Source organism: Amblyomma maculatum, chromosome 10 (assembly GCF_055883805.1).
Source record: "Amblyomma maculatum isolate TAMU_Amacu chromosome 10, ASM5588380v1, whole genome shotgun sequence".
NCBI lineage: Eukaryota > Metazoa > Arthropoda > Arachnida > Ixodida > Ixodidae > Amblyomma > Amblyomma maculatum.
Window position 1 is genome coordinate 96,875,053 of NC_139353.1, and position 23,222 is coordinate 96,898,274.

The following is a 23,222-nucleotide window of genomic DNA, read 5'->3' on the forward strand; positions in this document are numbered from 1 at the left end:
ATGGAGCACTGCATGCACTTGACTTGGAGATCTGAGCTCGTGCCAGGCCCGCCGGCCGGACGCGGACACATTTTGTTAAAACATCACTGCAGCCATGCTCAGCCCGTCACAATCGCCGCGTTGATCGGCGTGTTCCCGTCCCCACGAAAGTTGAAGATGTATGAGAGCATCAAATTCTTGTGTTCGAATTGAATGCAAATAATGAAAAGCTAATGCATATCGTGTCGATTGGACGTAGGAAGTTCACACTACCTAAGCTGCCTTATGAACGCAGCTATCCCTTCTACGCTCCCCCTTGCTCTCTCTACGCTTGAAGAACTGAGCGCCGGCAGCGTGATGCCGCCTGAAATGAAGCGTTCTCAACGACACCGTTGCTATCCCATAAATATTTCACGGGGCTATACGGAGGGAGGAGGTTGAGAGAAAAAGGTGTGATGACAAAATCACAGCGTTTGATGCCCCACTGCACCCACCGCGTTAAACGTGATGTGTTTGGGTCGGATTGCTTCGAGCACACGGTACTGTCGTGCGCTGTTTGTTTGTTGTCTACAGGGAACAAATACGGGTTCTAGATTTTTAAGATCGATTGAGAACGATTACTGCAAAGCTACTGCACCAATGCACACATGCCGAACCCACACTCCTTTTTTAACAACCAGGGTCACTTCCGCAAGTGTTTCTTATCGCACCGATATAAGCCGAGAATATCGCTACCACTTCATTCATTGTCAGCTGCTGACTACATCGTGGCTTGACGGAGTGACCGGCCGCGTAGTGTTGCTCGAAGAGTACGCACAGCGGCAGCTGTCGATGGCTGTTTGTATGATACCGAGCGCAGGCTTTTGCCGCGTACTGGCGGTAAGGTTTAAAATGAAAGAGCAAATCAAGCCTCATGACAAGGGCAATATATATCGCAGTTCGGGAACGTCGCGATTTTTCTCCTACAGTTTAGATGACCCAGAGGTTCGACATGCGGAAACATTTTGTGCATAACGGACGGCGTGAGCACCGTAATGATTTCAACAAAACTTCAGGACTCTCTGATGATCATAGCTGCACTCAACTGTGAATTCCGTAGTGCAAGTTTCTGCGGTAATTTGAGTTTGGGACAATTTTAAGGAGGCCTTCACGCTGCTATACACAGCAATTTAATCTTACTGTAACGTCCAACACAACCCAGAATGCGCGTCCGAAGACAATTGCATGTTGAAGTTTGAGACATGCTGAATAAACACAAGTTACAAATGACGTTGTTAAGCCTCTTACTCCTGCATAAAAAACGAAATTTGCTCCTATAGAATTTTGTTCTCGGGATACTTTCATTTCACAAACTTTGCCAGGTCATATAGGTCGAAAATGTAGAAAAGGACGCCAATATAGGTAATTTCTTTGGGACAAGAATACTTCAGCCCTTTGAGACGCTGAGGAACATGCAAATAAATGTCGAACATTTCTTTTGCAGCCCTTGCTTCGCGGCATCATTCGGTAGCTAAAAAAACGCTTGAAGTGATTTTTCATAATCTCTAATTTTTCACTTTATTTTCTGCTTATTGGTGTGTGTGTGGGGGGGGGGGGGGGGTTCACTTCGCAACAAGTGCTGTTTTTTGGTGGAAGAAATTGCGTTTAATTGAATTTTGTCTGGACATGGCAGTGGCTTCCAGGCACTATTTCTCTTTTAGTGCGCCTGTGTGGCTCATCGCCTGTATAATGAAGTATCTCTTTATATATCCAATATGCCTTGAGGCATTTCTTTGTCGGTCGACACAACCAATGGTGACACGGGCCAGCAGCATTAAGAAAGAAAAATTTTTTTCAGCTTTGTCCGGTGCTCACTGTATGCCATGTTTCAAATGATATTTCCGCTTATTTAAACCCTTTGCGGTTAAGCAAGTGCCGAATTTTTTTTAATACTAGTTTATATTTTGTCAGTTTATTCGTTTACCAATTCTTTTTCTTTTGGAGTGAAAAAATCATTATTTCGGATCACGACCGAAACGCTGTAGTCTTGATCAGTACAAACTGAGTGGAACACAAAAACCTTCACAGGTACACACAGTGCGTTCTTCGGCATATCTCTCTTGTGAACGCTCTTATTCTGCGCAACTTCAGGGGGTGGCATGTTGTGAGTTCCGCGTCCGCGCTATAGAAGCCGCCACCATAGGAACGATATCAGTGCACTGCTGGCAGAGGCAAAACGCAGGTTGCACTGGGCCTAATACAAATATAATTTCCACACTTACCGAAACATGGGATACAATACATTTATGTTTGCAAGTTAATTTCGAAATGAGCCACACGCAGTTGAAAGCGTGTTGTTGGGAAAAAATTATCTGCGTACGTGACATACACCCCCTCCTCCCCCCTCCCTTCTCCCATCCATTTGAATAAATGGAGAGTGCGGCGGTGCAGCGGCAGGCGCAGGAGGCCACCGAAAGTACCGCGTACCGTTAGGAAGTGTTTTGAAGGTGAGAAGTGAAAAGTAGCAACTCGATGGGATAGTATTGCGTAAAGAAGCTGTGCCACAGCAGCGGCTACCAAGGATTGCGCGAGTTCTACAGTTTCTGTTCACCGGAGGTATCTTTCGCACTTCATCTAAAACGTTAGCTGCGTTAGCGAAACCGTTACAACCGATGCTAGCTATCTTAGGCTGGTGATAGTTGCTACTTGAAGCCACTACGACGGCGCATTCAAGAATGTTTTATTATGCTGTCGTTAGGTGAGCTTTTTGTATGATTCTTTAATGAATTTGTTATAACGGCTACAGAGAAAACGCGGTCGTGCTGCAGTTTCGTCAGGTCAGGCCTCTTGTGCATGCACATTGGTTTAGCCACTGCCGTCGTGATACTCATGTCCAAATGCGTTATTTTTGTACGTGCTATGTCGAGACTGATGTTGTATTTGAATAAAGTACGCACTTCATGTAGAATATTTTGTGTTGCTGCCCGGCTAGCGCGTGACCATAGCGCATTCAGCTACGTTTTTACTAAAGCGCCGGAGATGACAAGAGAAGAACCAGCACGAGATGTCGGTGCTTCAGAAAATATGTGGAAGCACTGTGTGAGAGCAGCAAGCGACAAAACGTATCAAACGACGAGCATCAGCCGAGCATACTGCGAGCAACGACGAGCATACTGCGATAGCCGCTCTCAACGCACCCGCTGCCATAACGGATTGGATTGGCTTGTTATGGCAAGAAGGGATTGCGCAATTTCTAACCGAACATCAATGCGTTCTATTTGCGGGTAAAATCTGAGGTTTGTACCGGTCGTACGCATTATTAATAATTTTTTCATTGCTAATAATGGCAAAATATAGCAGTTTAACGCATTATATACCATGTTCTACCCCCTGGTTGGTACGGATGTAATTTAGCGATGCGAATGTTTGCCACCGAAAAAACAGGGGCCGCTTGGGTCGCTAGCGACTTTCCCACCCCATTAGCTTCTGTGGGATTGCCACCCCACTGCTAACTTGTTACCCAAAAGAACTGGCACCACATAGCTCAGCAAGTTTTATTTCAAGTAGTTCGCAGCTCCAAGTGATAAATTCATTCCAACAGCATACCTCCTATCATTGTTCAGGCCACAAAGAGGCGTGCCTGTAAAGAAACCTTATATAATATTTTATCACACAAAAAAATAGAAAAAATTATATATGTGTACTCACTGCACACTCGTCCGACCATAGAGCTATTCCCCATCATGGACGCCGTAACTGCTGCGCTTAGGTAAGCCGCTATGACCTGGCGCAATCTGCGCTACGCGTCGCAGGTGGAAATAACAGAAAGTACCTAGTGAATCTTTTTTATCTTGATAGCCCGGACAATAGTGCAGTGCTCTTCCTTGTACATTTCAGAATTACTTTTAAGCTCTTTACCGCCTCTTCTAAGGCTCTTTGACATGGACGATAGCGGCCTCAGTCTTTTCTTTTGAAAAACACTGTACTTTATTTCAACAAAATGTTCTTTTTGTTTCTACTATTCCTATGCTTTGCCTTACCCCCATTTTCACGAAATTGTAAGCATAGAACTTTCCAAAGGAAGATCTTTCAAACTTTCAGTTTTTTAATGAACATATCAAGACACACGCATAAAATAGCGCTTTAACAACCGAATTGATTTTGAACATATTTGCGACATGAAAATGGTACACTATTCACACCTACACTTCAGATGCTTGCAAACAAGCAAAGCAGCGATGGGGGCTGTTGGTTGAACAATTTGAACAAATTTGTGATAAACAAATGAGGAAAACAGGATGCTTGCGCGCCTGTCATGTTACTTTGTTCGCACGATTTTCCTCGTTTTACTCCTTCCTAGTGTAGCGCGCATTTCCACATAAAGCTTGCATACAGCTCTATGGATTCGCCCATTATGTGAGCATGGCAGTCCACACTTTGCAGTATTTTGCTTCTACCCTACCTCGTCTTTCGTTTACTTTGTGTAGCTATCTTCTTCGTCTCTTTGTACCGTATGCGTTATAAGACGAGGGCAAAACAAATGTGAGCACAAAACAGTAAACAGAGTGGGATACATTTCGAGAAAATCTTGATTTAGGTACAATTAATGACTTAGCCCGGATTAGTCGGTGACTCAGTGTTTAATTCGTTAGCGCAAAAAAAAAAATAAATCTGGAACGCAACAGGAGGCAAATAGACTCAGCGCTTGTCCTGTCGTGCCTTTTATTGTGTCCTCTTTTAGTCTGCGCAGCCATTCCCTATATTAGTATGGTTTATTCTATCTAATAGTTATATTTGCATGTTTTGGATATCAGAACGGGCAAATGGACACAGACTGGAATACTTAAGCCAGAAGAAAAAACAACGAGCCTTCACTTCATGGCAACAAAGGGAAAAGTAGGACACACGCATAACAATGAACCGTAGCACAAAATTTAAAACACTTCGTTTAGTGCCATTCATACAGTAAGGAACAAATGCTTTAGACTGTGGTTGGCCTCGGTGGCTCACGGCATCCAGTTGGCTCGAGTCGCTTGGCACAAACATGCATATAATATTGACAAGGCCAAAATATAACTTTTATTTCTTTATTACCGTTTTCTCTTCGTTTTTATGACCATGAATAGAAACATTCAAAATATCTTCAGTGTGTTTTCCTCAAGTTGGAATGAACGCTTGATACAACAGATCTCTACAGCCAAGTGCTGAGTTCCTCAAAGACAGGGATGTGTCCGCTTAACAATGCTCAAGCAATCGGCGCGAACACCAGTCCGTTTTGAATGAGTCAGTTTTGTTTGTTTTCAAATAATATTTTTGGCATAGATGGTCCTAATAGATGGCGGTAATATTAAAGGTAGCTGTCAGCTGAAAAAAATTAAAAAGCGCCTGCTTGAATTAGCGTCACAAGCTTGTGCCAGTCTAACACGAACTTCACTGTCTACTTCTGCTTGTCTTGTAGCATGGATTGAGGCAACCAAGTTCAGCTTTCTTGGATGTCGCTGTTAATTGCGGGGTGCAGTGGTACAGATACGCTAATAGATATTTAGTCGAAAGGACCCCCACTTTCAATGTGTAGCAGTATCCGGCTCTATAATGTTTGTTTTGCGCTCGCACCTGAAACTTGAGACGCCCTGGAAAAAACAGTCGTGTACATTTTTGATGGTTTAATTCATAGGAATTAACGTCACAAGAACGCTAAGGCTAAGGGGGGCCAAGTGTAATTGTAAATACCTGTAGCCCTTTAACTGCACGAGATTCTTAAGTATTGGAGTCCTTGACACACGGCCGGGATCGAACTCTTTCCATCGACCCAGTCGTCGAGCGCTCTTATACAACTAAAGCACCTGGTCATCGTTTTTGAAAATAATTGTGGTAAAACATTCGTTCTTGTAATATGTGGCTGCGAGCATATCGACAGAAGCGGTCTTATTTCAGAGGGGTAAAGCAACCATGTCCCTATAGTTTGTACAAAGGATTGAAAGACTGGTTAAGATTGCCCTTTGAAACCAACGGTGTATGTACGTTATAAATAAAAATGCCTGACATTATGCATTCTGCAGATATATGAAAGAAACACCTTTCGAAACTAATTAATGATCAAAATTCATTCGTGCACAATTTTTGGTAACACCCTAGAATATTTTGTTTTGTTGAAATTTGGACAGTATTTTCAGTTCGGTAATAAATCTTTGTTAAACAGAATTGGGGCAGTGAAATTCTTCCGCTATCTTTTTCATCAGGGTTCAATATTCCTTATCTGTTCAGTATGCATGGTCGGTAGTCATTTGTCTTCTTATCTGAAAACCAGACTCTCGGAATCCCTTTTGTTATTGAAAGTAAATTGAAAGTAAAGGTTGTATATATACAGCGTTTAAAGCCAGTCTGCGTGTCTGATGATGATGGAATGCGGCGGATAACAAAAAATGTGCAATGGTTACGCCGAGCCCATAATGGGCTCTAAGTTCAGCTTTAATAGAGCACAATGAAGCAATCAATTTGACGTGATTCCTTCTTTTTATTTAATGTAGCCTGTAGCAGTTTTTGTTTTCGTGATGTCCGAACCATTTCTTGAACATGCGTGTTTTATTGTCCGTGTATCGTTCACAAATGAACTTCTCGGAAGGTGAGCTGCCGTCGTATAACAAAAAAACAGTTGCTGGGTCAATACACAACTGAATAACTCCATACTGATAGGGGTTGCTCAAGAAACAGTAAGCACCTGAAGGACCTAGCACTACGGATTTAGCTTTTAGGATTTAACGTTTTGAGATTTAGCTTAAGGAGCAAGTGACGCCGCGCTTGAAAAGAAGAGTACGTACCTTGTACCATTGAATCTGACTAGAATACTCTTGTGGTTCATGACCAACGCCAGCGCAGGGCACGGACACGCTGGAGCCTCGAAGCACCTCGCGCCGTGGTACATGCAGACATGTTGCTGGCGGAGTGGTCTCTTGAAACGAGAGCCGGGACGCGCCTCCGAGCAGGCACCACGGGAAGACCACGACCAAAAGCTCGGGCCAGGGAACGCACAGGCTTCGGGCAACCATGTCGACTATGATGTCCACGGAATGTTTTTTCTGGCCGTAAACACACCTCTTGTACGGGTATTCCCTTATTTTTGAAATACAAAAATTAAAATAAAAAAACATGTAGGTACCTAAATAATTCTTTTCACAATTTCCAATCTATACGAACGAAATTATATCATCGGTGAAGAAGTGGGTGATGCATTTAGAGATGCTCGGAGCAAATGCGCATAGCTTTGTTCGGAGTTACAGGTTAGAGCAAAGCAATATTTGCTGAGCACACAAAGTTACGATACGCTGTACTCAGACGCCAACCAGAGGAAGGCCTTGTATCTGAAGTCTTGGAAAAATAAGGAAGCAAAATACTCTCTGGTAAAACGTAATCCCTTACCTTTAAAATAATTTTATAATACCTGTCACAAAAAAAGAACAATTTGCTGCAAAGTATTATCCTGCAGAGGAATTAACATGTTCAGAGTTCTCCGCCACCTTGTACGAGAGCGCCTAGCAAAAAAAAAAATCTGCATTAAAATCAGATTAGCCTTTTAGTGTAGGCTTCAGGACTCAAAGTGGGCTCGAATACACCACATTCTCAGCGCGTGAAGCACCTGACGCGCACTATTTTCATGCGTATTGATATTTTTTTCTTCTGGGGATAAAGGGAGTCTGCACGTCGCTTATCGCTCTTTGGAAGATAAAAACGTGCTGTAATATAGATCTGTTGCCATAGTAAGCGCGGTGCTGTTCTCAGCCTAACTGAGGACGCGGTAGAGCCTAGAGTTCGCTACTCGTGATTTTGCCAGCGTTTTCTGACGTCACATTTGAGCCAGCCTCAATTTAGCTGCGCCTGGACATAGGCGCGAGCTATTCTCTACTTGAAACCTATGTAGACATCAGTCGCAGATGTAGTAACTAGTTACTATCCTAAGAGCGAGATTTTTAGGAAAGCACTGTCTTTTTAGAAGTAGAAGTGGTTCTCAGACATTTAGTGGCACACTCCAAAACGTTGGTGCTATTATCTACCTATATTTATTTCTGCAATTTTAAGTGAACATGCTTTAATACAACTTTACAATGATTAAAAGTTGCATTATGAAAAAAATTTTTAAGTAGTGTCATAAAGGCGGACCACCAACTTGGTAACTTGCGCCGAACGGGACTAGTGTAACACATAACACGCTAATAAGAATTCATGATAGGCTCATTGGAATTTAGTGTTTTCCCCAAAACAATGATTTTACATGGGCTGTTTAATGATCGACAGGACGCTTAACAGCATACTAGTAAAGAACGATAAGCATACTTGGTTATACTTACTGAGTTTCAGCCCTTGTTAACGGGACTTACTGCTTGTCTTTACACTCCTGGATCCCAGGTAAACTGAGCGAAGGTGGGTGGTCGAACTCGCCAAACGGTCGTTAGACTCGCATTGAGGTTCCAAAGTACAGCGAGTTCGGTCGGCTAAACCGAGTGTGAGCCATCCACGAAAAGGCGTGGCGAAACATTTGTCTGAGCATTATGTTGACCAATCGTTGACTTCCGCTCCGCGGCGCAGAGCATGAAAGGGTTTCACGCGTTGGCTCGGCTGGTTCGCTGGGATCAATTTGCATGCATTAACGCTGTCTTATTGAGGGCATATTTGAAGCGCTCTGAGCAGGTGCGTTGAAAACTGCCCAGGCATTGTACGAATTCTGGAGAAGTGGATACTAGGTTTAGGACGCGTAGATAATCAAGGTAGCAGTTGCGTCATCTTGGAAGAAGTTTGCGGTTAGAAACTCGATGCACAACTACGCGTTGTGTACAATCCTCACAATTTATTCTACTCTTAAAACTAGCTGTTCGACGACTAATGTAACAACATTTGCATTGTAACGACTTTGTGAATTCCTACTGTTCTTAAGCTGAGCTTGAACATTTATTACATTAACACTGCTTTAAAATACCCTTTTTTTTTCAGGCAATGTACGATATCAGCATTGCGAACACTGCATGAGAGTGAACACGTTTTACTAAAATTGTTTGCTCTTCCTGAGTCCACATTGTACAAACGGGTGGTACATATCCAGCAGTATAGACATACCGTTTGTTCGCGAAGCAGGTTTGAAATATTGCAGAATATTATTGCTAGCATATTGACGTCAGTCGTCTCATCACTCCTCGTATAGAAATCGAATGCTTCTAAGGTTTTTACCTTGTCACGAAAGCTACTGCAGGTTACCAAAATGTAATGGAGAGTTTTTGATAATAAATTGAAAAGAAAATCTACATGAATTTCGAGGGAGGGCTTGCAGTTAAATTGATATTTACGCTCAAACTTCAGGATATGCGAAAAAGTTGCGTAAATAAACTGTTGTCCCGTATAAGAAGACTGGTGTCCATAATGTTTGGATATGAGGAAGGACGAGACGAAATTAGAAAAGAGGATGTGAAAATTCAGCGAATGAAAATAACAAAGACATTTAAACTCTCATGTAAGAGTATTGCATGAAAGCGGTAGTGGCTCTAGTTCACTTCCTACCCTACAAGAATATGTTTCTTATACATATACCTTGTTGCTGGCTTCTTTGTAAACTTTGAACTTGTACCTCTATTGATCCTTATATACTCATTAGTATACTGGCTCAGCTACTTTGGTCATCTGATGAGAAGAGAGTCGCTGGAGAAAGATTTAATGTTGGGAATGGTTGAGGGTCAGCGGAGAAGGCGTAGGCAGCGAACGCGGTGGTTAGATGGCATCCTCGAGGCGCTAAAGATGAAGTTATGTGATGTTAGGAAGATAGTGAGAGACCGGAAAGCGTGGCGTGACATGGTCAATAGGGTCACGAAGAGTCGGACACGACTGAACGACTGAACTGAACTGATACGGTCCTAAGCTGATATATATATATATATATATATATATATATATATATATATATATATATATATATATATATATATATATATATATATATATATATTCTAACATATTACCCGAAATGGGTAAAAAGCCCGTCTTTGTACCTATAGAAATATATGACTGCGTTACGTAAGGAAGGCGCATCTCGCTATCTAAGGGTTCTAGAATAATCCTGGATTCTTATCTCATACTCCCGTTGTAAAGATGAACCTCGAGATGGCTGCGCCTGCAGCTAGGATACTTCTGCAGGATGCGTCTGGCGCTTTCACGGAAGATCCTAAAAGGACGGCGCAGTTGGCATGACTGAAAAAAAAAGGTTAAAGCGGAGCTTAGCATGAGTCATATTTCAACCTCAGTTACTCCGGAATTGTCCTGCTCAGGAAGGTCTCGCAAGCTACGCGCCCGACCACATGACAGCGTTTCTTCGGCGTCGTGTCAGCGTCTGGTCTACGAGCGTCGTCGCTCGGCGCGCGCCGGAGCGGGTTACCAAACACATGATGGCGTACGAACTGGCGTCTGAAAGCCAAAGCAAGGGGAATCCTCGAAGTTCGAATAATTATCCTCCGTCTACAGCTGATATTGTCCTATTAAGTGAGGACGGGAACTTACTGGGGAGCGTGGTGGTGGCAAGGGAACAAAGGCGCAGGCGTGTGCGAGGACAAAAGAGAAGCTCTTGCTTCCGCGTCTTTCAGCGTCGCTTCGCTTCAAGCGCCAGAATTGCGCCCCCGGCGACGCTGATAGCCGAGACGCTGACGCAACATCGAAGAAACGCTGCCTTGTGGCTCGAAATTCTAACCTGCAGTCTTGGCACCAAGGTATTTTGTGTGGATGGCGTAGTGATGCTTCAGGAAATCTGTGAGAAAGTACTTTGCAAAGCCTTGCTTTCTTTTGAATGAACGCTGCGTGTACGTCTCCGTGTTACTGTAGCTCTTACTAACGCTTCGGGGAGTACAAAAATTACCAGAGCACAGTTGAAAATTGATATCACATCGTGAATGCGATTTATATGTTAACGAAAATAGCAGATTTATTTTACTCGACTTTCCCCACTTACATTCACACAGGCTAAGCTGCAGTACATTTTGTAATATTCCATCCTCATGTTGGAGGCTGGAAAATTGAAAGGTGGAGCGGGGGCCCTGATGGTGTTCCAAACGGTTTCCTAATGGTATGCCAACACCATGAGCAAATACTTGCCCTTGATTTACTCAAAATTGTTACGCGAGAAGTCTTCCCATTGCGTGGAAAATTACCAAAAGAATTGCAGGCCATAACAAAGGCGCAGTTTCTTCCCGAGCAAATTACTGGCCTACTCTCTTAACGTACACTTTGTCGATTGCTTGAACGTTTTCTCCTAAAATTTGTTACAGGATTTGTAGAAACCCACAGTATCATTCACTCAAATCGGTATGGATTCCGGCGTGAATTTTAAACGGTTGCCCATCTAGTAGAAATAACTCACGACCTTTCAAAAGCTCCTAATAACTACTCTCCAATTGCTATGCTTCTTCTGAATTTATCAAAAGCTTTCGATGAGGCATCATATATCAAAATATGTTTCAAGCTTGAATAAAGTACCCGGAGATTGACGTACGCCACTCTAGGGTAAGGAAGCATTTGTCCAAAAAAAAAAAAGGCTGTTTTTTCAGCTTGAGAGCACCGTCCGATTCTGCTCCAGTTGTTTTCGATGTTTCTCGGGGCACCTTTCTTGCTCCCTGCTTTTACTATACTGTATTAATAATATCGATCATGAAGCTGGCGTCAAAATCAGTCTATTTGCAGGTTACTGCGTACGTTATTAGGATATTAAGCATACTGCTGACCAAAAAAATCTTAACAATATATTGATGAATTTTCGGCAGTGCTGTAATGACTGGCAGACGGCAATAAATTTAGAAAAACTGCTTTATCTGCTGTCTGAAAGAAAAAAGAAAATAGATTATTGTTATTGCTTGAGCAAGCCAACCATCCCTAGTGTAACCGAGCATCGTTATCTTACAGTCATCATTTCTTCTGACTTAACTTTAACTGCGCATGCACAACAATTAACCAGAAAATGAATCTAGAAGCTGTTTGGTCTCAGAAATTTGGAACTTATAACCTTTGACACTAAACAGCTAGCTTACGGTACACTTAAACGGCCAATTCCGGAATAAGCAAACATAATATGGTTTCCCTCAACAAACAGTAACATTTTACACTATCGAAAGGGGGCGAGTGAAAGCTGTTGAAAAGAAGCTTTGGCTGAATGGAAGTAGCAGCCATGGCCCGCCTCATGAATACAGTGGCCCGCCCGGCTACCCGACGACCATCTTGTTCCTCTGCGCTTTTGTTCAGTGAACTCGTCTCCACGAAGTCGCTAACGAGACGGTTTTCGCATACATTTCTCAGCCGGCTGTCTGTACCTCACATTCTCCCTTGGGTGTGTCTCGTCTGTGTACAATGGACCCTGCTTTCCTTGCCCGTCCTGTGCAGTAGCCTAAATGAGGAATTCGAGGTATGTGGTGCTCAAGTATGCTGTCGTGTGGAGCCTGTCTATCAATTTCCTGCTCCAGGCTGCAGATTTTGACAGCTAGACTCAAGTTGGATCAGATCTCGACCGCCCTTTAAAAGCTAAGGTATCTCGACTCTGCCATATCTCCTTCTCAAGCTTTCATTCTATATTCTGAATTTTGTGCATTTATTTCCTTTCGGTTGTCAGTAACTTTGCTTCGTCTATATGAACGAAAATATTTATTTCATCTGTCTAATTCCTCGACGTGTGTTATGAATATCGATAGCAAGAATAACGGGGGGGGGGGGTCGGGGGGGAGGGAGCGGCGTGATCCTCTCTTATTTGCATTATTTCTAACTCTTGACTGCTATGCGGTACCGCCAGCGAGCGGCAGGTCAAGCATGCCGCTATAGTAACAGTGAATCACACCAGAAGATGTCTATTGAACGTATACCTTTAGTATGGGCTAATTCTATACAAAACCACCCAGGCTAAAACAACAGGGCTTCTTGGAAAATGCGCCAAAGGCCTGCCATCGAAGTACTTAATTCTAATTTTGTTCTTGCATAAACGCTTTTGAAGTTTTCCTTATCTATCTATCGATCGAACGATCGATCGATCGATATTCATCCATCCATCCATCCATCCATTTATCCATCCATCCATCCATGCGTCCGTCCGTCCGTCCGTCCTTCCATCCGTCCATCCGTCCATCCATCCATCCATCCATCCATCCATCCATCCATCCATCCATCCATCCATCCATCCATCCATCCATCCATCCATCCATCCATCCATTTATCCATCCATCCATCCATGCGTCCGTCCGTCCGTCTGTCCGTCCGTCCGTCCGTCCCTCCATCCATCCATCCATCCATCCATCCATCCATCCATCCATCCATCCATCCATCCATCCATCCATCCATCCATCCATCCATCCATCCATCCATCCATCCATCCATCCATCCATCCATCCATCCATCCATCCATCCATCCATCCATCCATACAGCAGTGAAGTCAGACTACGGCATCGCGCTGCAGTGGCTCTTAGGGAGTTTAAAAATTATATATATCGGAAAAACACCGTATATCCCTAGGTGTAGAAAATGCTGTTTTGTTGAAAGTTTGGAGGCCTGCTGCGGCCCCACCTAGATCTTGTCGTCTATCTTTTTTGCTCACAAAATTTATGCAACTTTTTCCTTTACAAAAACTATTAGAAACCCGTTTTGTTGTTGCTGTTTATTTAGTAAAAGATCGCAAACTTTGCTTCGGGAGTGGCGCGCTGCAAAAATGTTAATTTTCAATTTTACATATTGGCCCGATGCCTTAAGTCGTTTGTACCGAAACTTTTTGTCATTATTATGTGTTCTTCATTTCACACAAAAGTTCAGCCTCTGCATGGCTAGGTGTTTTATCAACAATGCTTCAAAATCGCCCGAAATTTGAAAATAACAAAAAAGGCCAACCTTGAATCAAGTTTGACAGAAAGCAGCAATTTCGACTTTTAATATCCCTCTCAAAAATTGTCATTGCCTCAGAAATATTATGGGCTAAAATTTGTTGCATTATAAGATTTAAAATTATAACAATAAATATAAAATTCCACTCTTGCTTTGAAAATTGCCAGTATTGAGCTCTACATTACGGCACAGCTTAATAAACTGTCCCCCCCTAAAACTTGTAAGGCGGAAGCCTTTAATGGCTCATTCGAAGTCATCTACCATTAGCAGAAACTGTTTCAGCTTTCCAGCCTCCTGGTTAGTCTCCTCTCTATGGTGACGTCACTGTCGCTAGGCCCAGGTGTGCGCCTGCTGATTGGCGCGCGCGTGACGTCACTATCGTTGGGCGCGGGTGTTGGAGAGGTTTGGCGCTACGTGGGATGACTCGTATCGGCGCGCAGGGAGGCCCTGTGCTCGACAGTGCGTCATGACGTCACTGTCGCTAGGCGCTTGAGATGGCCTCCTGATTGGGCATTCTGTGGCCTGAAGTGACTGTCGCGGAGGTGCGTGTGGCGACCGCCTGCTCGGGTGCGGCATAGAGAAAGAGATTGGTAAAGAGCGGACACTCGTCGAAAACATCCCCCTGTCGTCATGGCTCAACCCCGGGACTCGGGCACCTTCTGCGGGACCGACGATTGATGTGGACGACTGGTTGGTACTCTACGAGCGAGTACGCATGCACAACCGCTGCGATGCAATGCTAATGCTGGAAAAAGTCATCTTATATTTGACCGGAACCGTGCGCATCTGGTTTGAAACGCACGAGGACAAGCTTACATCTTGGGACGTATGCAAAAAAAAGCTTCATGACCTCTTCAGCAAACCCAACGAACGCCGCTTTGCAGCCACGAAAGACCTGACGTCTCGCGCCCAAACATCGTCCGAATCCTATATTTTCTACATACAAGACGTCCTAGCCCTGTGCCGAAATGTCGACTCTGCCATGACTGAGGAATATAAAGTCCACCAAATACTAAAAGGTATAGCCGTCATCGCTCTCTACCTCCTCTTGTGCAGGAACTGCTCTACTGTGGAGTCTTTACCTCTAGTGGGCCGGCGCTTCGAGCACTAAAAACAAATACGCATAAATCGTTTTGGCCGCCTGCCGAACATAGCTGCTAGATCGTCCAGTACTGACCTGCCTACTCTCCGTCAGCCTTCCAACCAAACTAACTTGACCCGTATCGTCCGCGTTGAACTCGAGACCATGGCTCCCGCTGTTCCCTAATCGCAACTGACGGACATCCTGCCTACGGTATTTTTCATCCAGGCATGTTGTTCGTCAGAAGGTTGCTGACATGGCCATCTCTACTGGCCCCGTACCAGACACAATCTACTCCAACTGGGCCCCTCCTGTGATCGCTGCTGCCTCTACCCCAGCTTTATGCCTCGATACCGCAAGCGCAATTCAAATGACTGGCGTACGGCAGACGATCGCCCAATTTGCTTAATTTGTTTCTGTGTTGGCCATATATCTATTCACTGTCGCAACCGCTGGCACTTGCCGTCACACCCATTCCACGATGTCAATCGCATTGAAGTATCTGCACCGCACCCTAAATTTCTCGCCCCAACCTGACCTACCACATGCTGATCTTGTTCCACATGTTCGTGTTTCCAGCCGGTCGCCTTCCGCACACAACAGACGTTCCCGCTCTCTTCTTCCTGTTCGTAATTCTTCGCCGTTCTTTACCGACCACTTCTCGGAAAACTACACGATGCAGCTTTCAGAGGTGACGCTGCATTCGCGACCCAGAATGAAAAACTTCTGTTGACCTTTTGCTCCCCAATCTACTCTCATCGAAATCCTTGCGGATGGTGCTCCTGTCTCTGCTCTTATTGACACTCGTGCCCAACTCTCTGTTCTGAGTTCCTCGTTTCATCGTCGCCTGAAGAATGTCTGACGCCAGCAGTTTCGTCCACCATTCGTGTTGCCAATGGCAGCCCTGCTGCGGTGCTTGGCATGTGTACTACCTGCGTAACCACTGCTGGTCGTCACACACCACTCTTATTCACCGTGCTTAAAGAACACCCCCATGCCCTGATCCTTCGCCTTGACTTCTTGACCGCTCACTACGCCCTTACTGACTGCTTAACCGGCATTCTATGCCTGGACCTCTCCACGCCACCTCACCTCCGATCAGCAAATTTTCCCGCCTCCCTCCAGAAGGTGTTGTTTACATTCCTATGTGCCCTCCCTTGCCCGTGCCCGATGGAGACTACCTGGCGTGCCCCATTACAGATGTCGTCCTGAATCGTCACGTCATCGTCCCACATCTCATCGTATACTTGTCTCAGAATTGCACCACTCTTCCAGTCCTCAACTTCATTTTGTCGACCCAAGTACTCCCCAACAAAATTTCATTAGCTAAACTTTCCCCGCCGACCGACTGAAGTTTGTCCTAACTCCCGGCGCTCCCTCCGAATCCCATACTGCCCCTACAACTCCTATATCGTCTCCGTACCGTGATCCTGTTTCCAGCATGATTGCGGCTGACCTGCAACCCCATTCTGTCAACACGCTCTACAAGCTGTTGCTTTCATAGTGCAACCATTTGGAACCAGGCCTCTTGGCCAAACGTGTGTTGTAGCCCACCGCATCGACACCGGTGATGCTGCTCCTGTTCACAAGTGAGCGCACCGTGTCTCTCTTTCCGAGCGCTAGTTGATTCAACTTGAAGTCGACAAGATGCTGGCCGATGACATCATTGAGCATTCAAACAGTCCCTGGGCGTCACCTGTTGTGCTAGTACAGACGAAATATCGGAGCTGGAGATTCGGCGTCGACTAACGCCACATCAACAAGTTGACCAGAAAAGAATGTCTACCTCTTCCGCATATCGACGTGCACCTGATTGCTTACATGGAGCCAGCTACGTTTCCTCCATCGACTTTCGCTCTGGCTACTGGCAAATCACCTTCGATGAACGAGACCACAAAAGAACAGTATTTATCCCTCCTGACGGCCTCTACCAATTTAAGCCATGCCTTTTGGCCTGTGTAACGCCCCTGAAACTTTCAAAGAACGGAATATGGACTCTTTGCTGCGCGGCTTCAAGTGGACAACTTGTCTGTGTTAGTTAGACGACGTTATTATTTTCTTGTCCACTTTTTACAGCCACCTCTCTCGCCTTTCTACCATTGTCGAGCTATTCCGCCACGCCAGCCTTCATCTCAACTGCAAGAAATGCAGTTTCGGCCATCGGGAAATCAATGTTTTGGCCACTTAGCGATGGCTGGTGGTGTTCAGCCTGACCCCAATAATATTTGCGCCATTCGTACTTTCCCTCGCCAGTGATGTTCGAAGTTTTCTTGGCTTGTGCTCGTATTTCCTTCGTTTCGTTCAGAACTTCGCAGCCCTTGCTCGACGTCTCACCGCCGTACTGAAACCTTTCTCTTGGGGCCCGCACCAATCTGCAGCTTTCTCCGAACTTGTCGCTGCTCTCGCCAAACCACCCGGCTTGGCCCATTTCAACCATTCGGCCTCTACTGAACTCCACACTAACGCAAGTGGTAACGGCATTTTAGTTGTCCTCGCTCAGCGACACCACGGCCGCACCAGAGGTATTGCGTATGCCAGCCGCCTACTATCTAGGGCAGAAAAAATTACTATATCACAGAGAAGGAGAACTTAGCTCCTGTTAGGGCTAATGCGAACTTCCGCCCTTATTTGTTTAGGCGATCCTTTACTGTTATCACGTACCGCCATGCCTTGTGGTGGCTTTCTTCACTCAAACACTCTACTGAATGCTTGGAATGCTGGGCTTTAACGCTGCAAGAATACAATTTTTCCGTTGTCTGGTTGGTTTCACCAAGATGCAGACAGCTTGTCCCGCCATCCTGTCGATCGTCCCAGCTGTACGGCCTGTGATATTTACGCATGCGTCATTTCTTTGTCGGCCTTTCCCCACATAGCCGACGAACAGCGCTTGTACTCTGCGCTCCGGTCTATCATCGACCGTCTGACTACCGGCCAGTCTCATCCTGTCCTATCCATATTCGTACTCAGAGGGAACGCACTATACCACCGCAAAATGCAGCCTGATGGCCCTGAGCTCTTGCCACCGTTCCGGAACATTTGATCTCCACCATCCTAGAACAATTTCATGCTGCTCTTACCACTGGACATCCCGCAAATATGACAGCGTACGTCCACGTTTTTACTGGTCGTGTTTCTATCGCTCCGTTTTGAATTATCTGGCCGCATGTGACCTGTGCCAGCGTCGAAAAAAACCATCGGTATTTCCATCTGGACACCTGCAGCCAATCTTCATCTCGACTGACCAGTTTTTCCTTGTTAGTGTTGATTTGCTTGAGCCCTTCCCTGTCTCTGCCTCGGGCGTTCCCGACTAGCTGCGCTACAGACGTCGCTCATTTCCTCCTGCACGACGTGATACTACAACCCTGTGCCCCTCGTGAACTACTCACGGATCGTTGTCGCTGCTTCCTCTGCGGAGTTGTTGACGAGCTACTTCGTGTATGCACCGTCTGCCACAAATTTACCGCCGCCTATCATCTTCAGACCAACGGCCTCACAAAACTCCTCAAACGTACGCTCACAGATATGTTATCAATGTATGCTTCCGACGACCTCCGGGATTGGGACATTAATCTATCATTTGCAACATTCGCCTATAACTATTCTCGTCATGATACCGTTGGCTGCTCTTCCTTTTACCAGCTCTTTGGCCGATACCCATTACTCATCTTTGATACATCGCTACCCACTTCTGACGCCGCCACCTCCCACGCTAATGATGCTCGCCACATTGCTCTCCACAGGCTCTTTGCCTCCCAAGGCTCCCAGCAATCCCGTTATAACAGACACCACCGCGAAGTGCTCTACGCCCTAGGCTCTCTCGTTCTGCTCTGGCTCCCATCCCGCCCGGTGGGCTTTCGCGAAAAGCTTCTACCACGCTACACAGGCCCCTACCGTATCTTGCGCCGAGTCACCGACGTCACATATGAAATCGAACCTCTGAACTCGAAGTCTTTAGCACCACGAGTTTCCGACATTGTCCATTTGACACGACTCAAGGCGTGATGTTCACGCCCTGTTTCGTTTGCCTAGAACACACAGGGAATGTGCTTCCGCGGCGGGGGTAATGTTATGTGGTGTACCACGCTGGCATTAGGCAAGTGAACAACAAAATGCCTGGGTGTGTAGACGAAGACGACGTTGAGTGTTGTGCTGTGCGGTTAAGCGGTGCCCATCGATTCCAGAGTGGTATTGCTCCCTGCTGGGTGATTCGCACTCGTAACAATATCACAATCATTGCAGACTGGGACGGCACAAATTTTACTAACCTGACAAAACGTCGGATAAGGCACAGGAGATCACTTGGAGGAGACGCCAGGCGAGATCCTTTCTTAAGCGCTATCTATTAGCAAAAATGTACCCGGCTGACCTTAATCCCGCGTGCAGGTTCTGTGGCGAAAAGATTCATGTATGATCACTTACTATGGCAATGTAAAGAAGAGCCTCCACCGGAGGATCTAGTACAAATTTCTTCTTTTGAGCGGTGGGACGCCATTCTGGTCGGCTCGGATCCGGGCATTCAAGCCTTGGCCATGGAGTTGGCAGCTAACGGTGCCGCCAGCCATGGACTCGAGGCCGTCTCGATCGGACCATCTGCGGCTGCATTTTGCCGAAATAAATATTTTGCAAACCAAAATCACCGTCACTCCTGTCGCGTGGCGTTCCTTGGCGCGCGTTCAAGTGTGAGGTTCCAGATTGCATGAACGAACAAACCTCATTTTGACCATGAGCCAAGAAAGGCTTTCGGCTTAAAAACGGTCACCCCGTAGGTCAGCATACTAAACTCCGGCCTGAACACTGAGGTTATGTTTCCGCCGTTTCATACGCCACGTCAAGTAAAGATCTGGTGGTACGTTTCAGCGTAGGAATAAGCAATTCGCAGGATATTTTGTTCGTTAAGGAATTTTTGTCGTGGCCTAAGAGAATCTCCATGTTGTCCACAACCTCCGTGAGAATCTATCTCAGTGTCACTGTAAATGATCTTACTGCAGCTAATTACCTTTTTAAAGTGTAAATTGCGTGTCGAGAAAACACAATATTAGACGATTTACTAAAGAAACAAGTCACCACCTAAAAATGAAGATGCCTGTAAATGTCACCAATTGGGCGAGAAGTCGCCAGCCCTGGCAACCATGCTGGGGATGAAGGTCGGACTATACAACAAGGTGAGCAGGACGCACAGGCTTGTCGGGTACAACGCACTCACACGGTGCAGATTGAGAGCACATAAATAGTCATTGCTGATGACTATCATACTGTGGCCACGTTTGCACATGATGGATTGCGCAGGGCAGAGGACGGCATCTCGCGAGATGAATAGAGAAGACGATGTGAAGATGACTGCAAAGAGGGAAAGAGGCACAGGTTATGGGATAGACAAAGGGGGGATAACGTTAGCTCACCTAAATTGACATTTGACTTCTTGAAGATTTTTAGCTGCCGCCGATGATTCGCAGAAAGGAATGGATAACGGCTTGAGGACGAGATAAAAAATCGGCTGTTGATTATTTTCGGTTAAACCTAGTGTGAGTGGTAGCTGAAGTCTAGTTACACATGGTAAAGCTGTTTATTCAGCAGAAGGTCTGCCTTTTATTGATTATGGCTATGAATCCGCTGATCTGTGAAGTTCGATTTGCTTTGAACTTGTGTACTCCGAGTCCACTTGTGTACTCTGATTAGGGCCGAGGAGCGCAGTGTACCTCAATATATACTCTAGATTGACGTCGGCGATCATGTCATACAATGCAGCTGCTCACACGTTTAGCTATTCCTACGGCAGTTGACCTTTCAATTCACTTTGACTTGACCTGCCGAAAGTGGTTGTGGCTTAAGTTTCAACTTTACTTTGAAGCTCTTTTAAGGCCATTGTAATCACACGATGACCTAGGCTTTACCTCGCGTAGTGAAGCTATCGCTTGAAAAGTGCGAAGCCCAATGTACCATCATGAAAGAACAAACGCAGACCAATCAAACGTACGACGCAGAGAGGGCGAACGGTACGCTGCCGAAACTGTCGGTTAGAATGCGCCGAGTGCTGGTGTTCTCCATTGAGAGGGGAAGGTGGCTGAGCATAAGTGACAGGGCCTGGTCCTTAACATAAGCGGGCGTGTGACGGGAGCCCAGACGTACAACATGACCACCGAAACCATGTACGTAACAAGTGGGCTGATTGTCAGATGTGCACTAGAGGTTTGCGGGAGGTGGCACTTGATGCTGAAGTGGAGATAGGCATTGGAGTGGAATGTAGCAAGAAAAGAGTGAAGCTGTCGAAGGTGGAGTCCCGACTTCAGCATGTGATAGGGAAGACGAGATCGAGGCTCGTGGTGGCGATGCATTTCGATATAGGAAAGGAAGCGGAAAGAATAGCGTGAGCGTCAAGAAGAGTTGGATGGCGCGTGGGCTGAAGCGCTTCGGCGACTGGTTTTAAAATGATCTGAAGAATTCTCAGTGCCAGCTGCGAGGTGGGCTACAGAATGATGGGCAGAAGACAACTGTCTAACCATCTCTTTTCATAACAATTCTGATGTTTTCAAAGAGCACTAACTGGTCAATGGCAGCTGAAACCGATGCTATCATTTCTTTTTATTTCCGAGTGGTGTCGTGTTGACGGTGAAGCTCATTGTAGCTCTGCCACAGGATGATGACAGGGAAACAGGTCGGGCGCCTTGCCCAGTAACATTTGGAAAGCCCCGACGTAGATGTCTCAAAATTTGTCGCATCTTGTAGTTTTTGGTCACTCAAAAGAGGACGCGATGGCGCAAGTCTAATGCAAACGGCACACCTCGGGTGTCAAAGATTCCCCCGTGTGCTGCGCTTGTTCGCGCAAACGGTGATAGGTGGAAAGCTTGGATAATTGAGTGAGTCCGAAGACATCCGAAAAGCGGAATTTGAGTGTTACTTATGCTGGAATATTGGTCTTGTGATTCTCGTATCAGTTTGGCGACTTACGGAAGATATAATGTAACGTTTTGCAACTTGAGGATGTTGTCTCCTCCACATATTGTGCATACTGGCGCGTTCAGAAGAGGGAAGCCAGTTCTCCACTTCTTGCTCATCGGCGCCGCTAAAAACTAGTGGGTCGTGGTGGCGAAGCATTCCCCAACAGGCAACAGAAGGGACCGCAGGCGTAGAATAAGAGCTGAGCTGCTGGATTTGTTCATCGAGGAAGGAAGCCGGCGGCTGCCGGACTCCAGCATGTGCGGAGGGGATCAAAGCGACGGCCTTCAGCGAGTAGCACAAATCACCTTGCTAAATTAAAGTTGAGGATAATACTTTCTATTATCATTATCCATTGGATGAGCGAATTCCAGTATAATCTTTTATCCCAATATTTCAAATGCAACCATAGAAGGAGCATTTCATATACTCTTGAGATATTTTCTACAAGGTGGAGAAATACGGCTGATTATTTTCAGTTGAGGTTTTAGGCTTTATTTGAGCTTCATTGATTCCGTTTAGAATTACATTTAGTTAAACGATTTCAGAAATACTTACTGGATGTACTCAGGGATGTTTGTTGTCAGTTGAGAAGCTCTTCATGCGACTATGTATCCGATAACGAGGGTTATGGTAAATAAATGTTGCGATACCTGCATAACGTTGCGTTGACTGCGTCCTTTTAAGGAAACTGAACCAATTGCAACATTTCAACAGCTTACAAACAACTCAACAATTGTAAACTTGCAAGAAATTTGCTCGGAAGTCAACGTAAACATTTTATGAGTAAACGGCCATGGACATAATGCAAAGTCAAGGAAAAATAAATAAATAAATGATTTCACAGAAGGCGGATGGAGGTAAAGGCAGATAGCTTTTATTGGGAACTTTTTGATGGCGCCATGTTTCAGAACCACCTAGAAAGCCCATACTTAAGCTAGCCCTATTTTAAAACGTAATTTCCCAACTGGTATGTGCGAAGAGCTCTGGCTAAACAGTGGTGAGTATGGCGCAGATAGGCCTACATAGTGCAGAGAATCCTTTTTTAGATTTTAACAGCGGAAAACCTGGCGGCGGCGCTGCGTGCAGAAAGCCAAGACATATGTGGATGCCTGGAATGAAAGTAATTGAAAAAAGGCATTACAATGTAAATTCAATATCGGCGTATTTCCCCAACGACTTGACTTAATAACTTGAAATATTTTCAGTTAATATGAAACGTAAGTTCAAGTAGGAACGGATCCCATGGTGTTCGGGTCGTTGACATACCATGGGCACTACTACAGTATGTATGTTGACTTCGCTGCTGTACAAAACAGAGCATGTGTTTCTGAAGTTGGCTGAACAGCGTAATGCTCTCGTCGCATTATT